This window comes from Rhinoderma darwinii, chromosome 12 (assembly GCF_050947455.1).
Source record: "Rhinoderma darwinii isolate aRhiDar2 chromosome 12, aRhiDar2.hap1, whole genome shotgun sequence".
NCBI classification, from domain to species: domain Eukaryota; kingdom Metazoa; phylum Chordata; class Amphibia; order Anura; family Rhinodermatidae; genus Rhinoderma; species Rhinoderma darwinii.
The window spans coordinates 74546722-74552721 of NC_134698.1; the positions used below are offsets into that span (position 1 = coordinate 74546722).

The 6000-nt window shown below is 39.9% G+C and overlaps 1 long non-coding RNA gene across 3 annotated transcripts in view; it reads left to right on the forward strand.

The window, feature by feature from the left end:
- The window catches only part of LOC142664596 (uncharacterized), a 55111-nt gene extending 49317 nt beyond the window's left edge, over window positions 1-5794 (forward strand). For all 3 annotated transcript variants that reach the window (XR_012851331.1, XR_012851332.1, XR_012851330.1), the window contains exons 4-5: window positions 2783-2994; window positions 5238-5794. This is a non-coding gene — a long non-coding RNA (uncharacterized LOC142664596). The remainder of the gene's footprint in view (window positions 1-2782; window positions 2995-5237) is intronic.
- The last annotated feature ends 206 nt before the right edge of the window (window positions 5795-6000 follow it).

A 6000-nucleotide genomic window follows, 5' to 3' on the forward strand; every position in this document is an offset into this window, starting at 1 on the left:
AGTTAAAAATAGAATTGTGTCGGGCCAAATTTTTTTGTAACCAGAACTTTTTTAAAGTATATATATTTATCAACTAAGGTTTTATATTCTATTTAACATACGCTTCAAGATCCCGAATATGTTTGTGAATATGGTCCCTTTAATAAATATCCTAATCTCACCATAAATGTATATCATAGGAGAGTCATCTATGCATAAACCCCTTACCTTCATCCAGTCCCCTGAATATGATTTAAAAAGATATTCCCTGGTGAGTATCTGGCAAGATATCAAACCATTCAGCACAAATTGTCTTTGGTCAATAACTGCGAGAACAGGGGTGTCCTACCCCAGAAGATTTATGGAGAGGGTGATCTAAACAGGATCATAAATCAGGACCTGGGCACTTTCAGGTAGCACCGTTTGCAGTTATGCAAATTTGAGCACAGCCAGGAATAAATGGAGGATTTAGCTGATGCCTGACATCTGAATATTCCAGATTAAAGGCTGAAAATTATATGGTAAGAGTTAACCGCTTACACCCTATGGAAACGATTAGCATCTTCAGGTCAAGGAGAAGTTCATACATACAGGCTCATGGTAAATGTCTTGAGCAGATTTTGTCCATCTGTTAAGAAAACCTATGATTAAAACGAATAAACCTTTCTTTCTTTAAACAAAACCTTGAGTAGCGTTCTGTTCTCGTAGGGCGCCAGTCCATGTTTTCGCTCATAGGTCCTTAGAACCCCGTTCTCCATCTTGTGGCTTTTATTGTCTATATAAACCCATTTAATTATTCCTTCTGATGTGTCTCAAGTCGACGGCTGAAGGAAAATAGTGGGCGGAGACATCAATAGTAATTAGCTCCTGCGCTGGAGATAATTGCGGGAAAAGTATAATAACATCGCCGCAGATCTGTATGGGCCATCACAAGACAGCCAGAACCATAGGATCAAGTGGTGTTTTATTACCTTTAAGGGAATTCCATTTCTTCTGCCTTTGATTTTCTAAGTTATGTAGCAGAAAGAGAGAACAAATAAAACATTTTTTTGGGGAACATTTTTTGGAATTTTTTTTATAGTTAAATGAACAATTACGTTCAAAGATAATATTACCATGAATAATGTAGTAAACTTTCCTAAATTGAAGGGTAAAGTCCTCTTAATAAATATGTTTGGATAAATACATTATTTTTTAGAGCTAATTTTACTCCCATCATGCACTAGAAATGAGCACAGCTTTCTGGGAGGAGTTTTCTCCTGTGCTCTTTGTCGCCCCCTGTTGTGTAATGCATGCCACAAGAAGTGGGAGAAAGGGAAGTGACCCTGTATGACTGTATGATTACCACTGTATCTAATCCTCCTACACTGTGTGCCGCCATTTTCTGAGCGAATGCACAGTGTAGGAGGATTAGAAGATTCAACCACCTCCTTCTCCTGGCACTAGCCAGGATAAGGGAGGGGGGATTGTGTGAGCTCACTAGAGCGAGTGTGTCTACACCAAATTTGCAGCATAAAGCAATGAGGTTGCTTTACCACATTGCATTGCTGCAATTTTGGGAATTGCTCCCTCTAGTGACCAGCACATGGAAATGTTATAAATTAGAATCTAATTTATAATATTTCCTGACTTGTGAAAAAATTAAAAAAATTAAAACAATGTTTAATCACTTAAATACTAACTGTTTAACTGAAAAAATTAGAAATAAAAAAAAATTCTAGAGACACATTCCCTTTAATATAGGACTAATGGGTTTTATATTTCACCATATAGTTTGTGCGCTGTTATGTGGTGCCGCTCTATAGCTGAATGCTTTTAGGGGAGAATACTTCCGGATCATAGCATGTGATTGAACATAACACTAGACGGTATTAGCCTATAGATTTCTATGGGCACCATATCACAGACCCGTACAACCCCGATCTGTAATACGACTGTGTGGAGGCCTCCATATACTGTGCTGACTGGCATAGCAACAACTCCATTTACAGAGTGCAGGCTACCATACACAGCACCTATAGCACCTGCAGGCTAGTGGTGGAGAAATTTTGCTATACACAAGTCTGCAGATTGGTTATTGGATTCACTCCTGCAAATATATACATAGTATAGAGAAGACTTTAGGGAGTCCAGGTGCTGGGACTCTCTGCTATCAGATTTTTATAGCAATCCTGAAGGTGTAATAACTATTGCAATGCACCCATTGAGATCATTAGTGGTACTTATAATGCACAGATGTGTCAGGTCCTTCAGAGAAAGGGCCGCTCTGCTTTGGTTAATAGAAGGGGATCCCAGTCAGGGGATCATATTCTATTAAATACATGTTTTATTTGAGCATATATATATAAAAAAAAAATTAAAATAAAAAAATTAAAATTTCAAAGAGGACATCCCCTTTAAGTTATGGAATGTATACGTTTCCATTATTGCAGGAATCACATAAATGATCTGTATTGAGTGGGTTAACAAAATGTAGGATATGTTGAAAGATATACTCCAGGCAAAACTGATCCCCTGTGTTATACTTACTGCAGGTCTTGAGGGGCGGAGCATGACACAGAGATTTAAAGAACACCAAAGAGAGAATCCCTGTCATGCTCCGCCCCCTCATGCCCTGCACTAAGCATAACACAATGTATCAGTATTGCCTGGAATGTTCTTTTAAGTTTAGAACTTTGAGTTCTAAAATTACAGTTCATCACTTTCGAATATTATTTTGTACATTTGTGTCTAGGTCTATTATTGTATATGATGCATTATGAAGAGTTTTGTTGACTTAACCTACCTGTCCATCCGTCTGTAGGAGCGGATCACGGTTTATCCAGCGATATTTTGTAGATGAAGACGCGTGTCCGGGTCTTGTTCAGAAAATAAACACGGAATTGTTGAAATGCCTATTTTGTGCAATTAAAATCCCCGCTGAGTGAATCTTCCGCACCCCGGCTGCAGTTACTGTATATTCTTTCCGAGACAATAGATAAAATAAGGCAAGTCAGAACACCAGAATGGAAACAGGTAAATACGGCATACTCACCCCGGCAAAATTATACTTATTCCAGAGAATATTATTGCAATTTTCTATAAAACAGTGTGTCACATTGAGGAAAGAGAAGGGCTTGTAATTTTCTTTATATTTCCACACAAAGCCGACATGATCTTCACTGCAGCTGCACGGGGATGATATAGATCAGGACCAAAGGAACGTCCACTTTGGACAACTTTTGCTAAAATAATAGAGCATAAAATATAGGGACATTTTGTAGCATGTTTTAAAACAATGCTCTCCAACCCCCCTCCCCCAGCTGTTGTAAAACTTTTACTATAAGCATGCTGGGAGTTGTAGTTGCTGGAGAGCCACAGATTGGAGACCACTGTATTAAAGGGTGTATACACAATAGAGCTGGCCCAGCAGGTTCTAAGGGTCTTGTGAAGGAGGTGAGTGGAAAGAACTTGAGGAAGGATTCTCTTTTGCTAAATCACCACAGCCGGCCCTGAGAACACATCGATGCAGTGTAAGGGTATGTGCACACACACTAATTACGTCCGTAATTGACGGACGTATTTCGGCCGCAAGTCCCGGACCGAACACACTGCAGGGAGCCGGGCTCCTAGCATCATACTTATGTACGATGCTAGGAGTCCCTGCCTCGCTGCAGGACAACTGTCCCGTACTGTAATCATGTTTTCAGTACGAGACAGTTGTCTTGCAGCGAGGCAGGGACTCCTAGCATCGTACATAAGTATGATGCTAGGAGCCCGGCTCCCTGCACTGTGTTCGGTCCGGGACTTGCGGCCGAAATACGTCTGTCAATTACGGACGTAATTAGTGTGTGTGCACATACCCTAAAGCATGAGGGAGGGGTAGGGCATCAGTCACTAATCGGACATGAGATAAACAGCAGGTAAGTATCATTCATGAGGTAGAAACTTAAATATCATTGTTTAGACTTAGGAATGGAATTCCACATCAAAGAGCCTTTTAGACTTCTTACCGAATGAGTCTATAGGTGGTTTCTTTGCTCAGCAGAAAACCAAATATGTGATGGCCCCTGTTAACTTACAGAGGATAAGGTTGGGTAGTGTCCATGCTGTTCCCCACTCACTTATGGAGATCAGGTGTTGACATCAAAAATATCTGGGCCCCATAGAAAGAGTCAAGGCCTCCTGGGCTCCTTCCTACATCTCCCATCCAACTTCTTACACCCTATTGTTTACTCTGGTGACATATATAATCCTTTTACAACATAAAGATTGTTTTCCTTTTCACACAAAGTGGCCAATGAATCTTGTGACCTGTAGGGCCCATACCCCATATTTGGTGGGTTACAGGATGCGCTGGACTGAAGCTCATTGGGTCCACCAGAGGAAAGGTTAATTTGAGCCCCGCCGTACAGTTGTATTAAAAAAAGTATATGTCCCCTCTTAATTGTATTGCAATAAGGATTAATAGGTTTGTGCATATGCCCCAAAAATTGGGAGGGCACATTACAAAGTCATAGCCTTCCCCTGAGGACCCCCAGCTTCTCTGGTGAGGCAGTCCGACCCTGATCATGTGGGGCCTACGGTGATGAAGGGAAAACAGAAAACTAATTGAGGATTGGACATCTTCAGATGCCTGAATTAAATGGGGTCTGCTCATCAAGAAAATTGGGGAGGTCCCATGACATGACTACTGGGCAGCGAAGAGACAGGCGGATAAGTGAGGGTGGGCAACTTTTTGGACCCCTGACCACAATACTGCCTATACTGCCCTGATGACAGCCCTGAATGAATAGAAGGAACTGGTAGCATTTTTTCATATGGTCCCAGAGAGAAGGATTTCCGGTGGGACTGGTGGTCTGTGGATTTCCCAGTGCATTTGCAGAGGAGACTTGGGGGAAAGGGGTTTTGGGCACATGACTTTTTGTCTCCCTGTCAGAGAATTTCTTAGAACTTGTTGCTGAAAAAAATAAAAAATTAAAAAAACCAAAAAAACAAGAAGAAAAAAAAAATACATGAAATAGTTCTTTCATTTTGATTGCTCCAGTATTACGCTGAGTGTTCATGCTCGGTATATACTGTATAATCGCAGAGAGACAGTATACGCCTTTGTAACCCAGTCAACAGATTGCCAGCCAGTACTGTAACTAAGCAATTAGGAGATTTCAATGTCTGGTCTGTTCTGCAGCCAATTGATAACCTCTGTCCTTAATATCACACTGAGAAGAAAGTGCTGGAATTGTGTGAGGTTATTGATCAAATTAGATGTTAATTTGCAGACCCAGCATAAATCTCAGTCCTGGAATTCAAGTCCTTGTAAACACTCCTGGAATAAGACGACCAACACAAACCTGAACCCAGATCTGCTTCCTCCAAGGAACACAGTGAAGAGTAAATGAGCGAGATTCTACCTACAGCCCCGCGCTGGGATGTGTCCCTTTTAATGAGGCGACGCTCCGAAACGCGTCTTGTGCAGAAAGTGGTAAATAGTATTAGCTTTAGATTAATGCACAGAGATGAATTTCAATTCAGTAGATAAATTAATATCAGAAAAAAGGTTTGAAATCTACATATTTTTTATATTCCGCTCAACACGACTTCAGACTGACTTCAAAACATCGCCAGAGTCTCAGGATAAGTAGAAAATGCTTCATTGTCCAAGTAAGATCCATTATATCTTATCCGAAATGTTCATTTATAGAGAAAGATAAGAGAGTGTTCGGAATACTAGACGGAAATAAAAATATAAACAAAGTATTCTGGATCCACATAGGGTTAAATATGTCAGAACTGGTCTATCTATCTATCTATCTATCTATCTATCTATCTATCTATCTATCTATCTATCTATCTATCTATCTATCTATCTATCTATCTATCTATCTATCTATCAATCATCTATCTATCTATCTATCTATCTATCTATCTATCTATCTATCTATCTATCTATCTATCTATCTATCTATCTATCTATCTATCTATCTATCTATCTATCTATCTATCTATCTATCTATCTCATATCTATCTATCTCATATTTATCT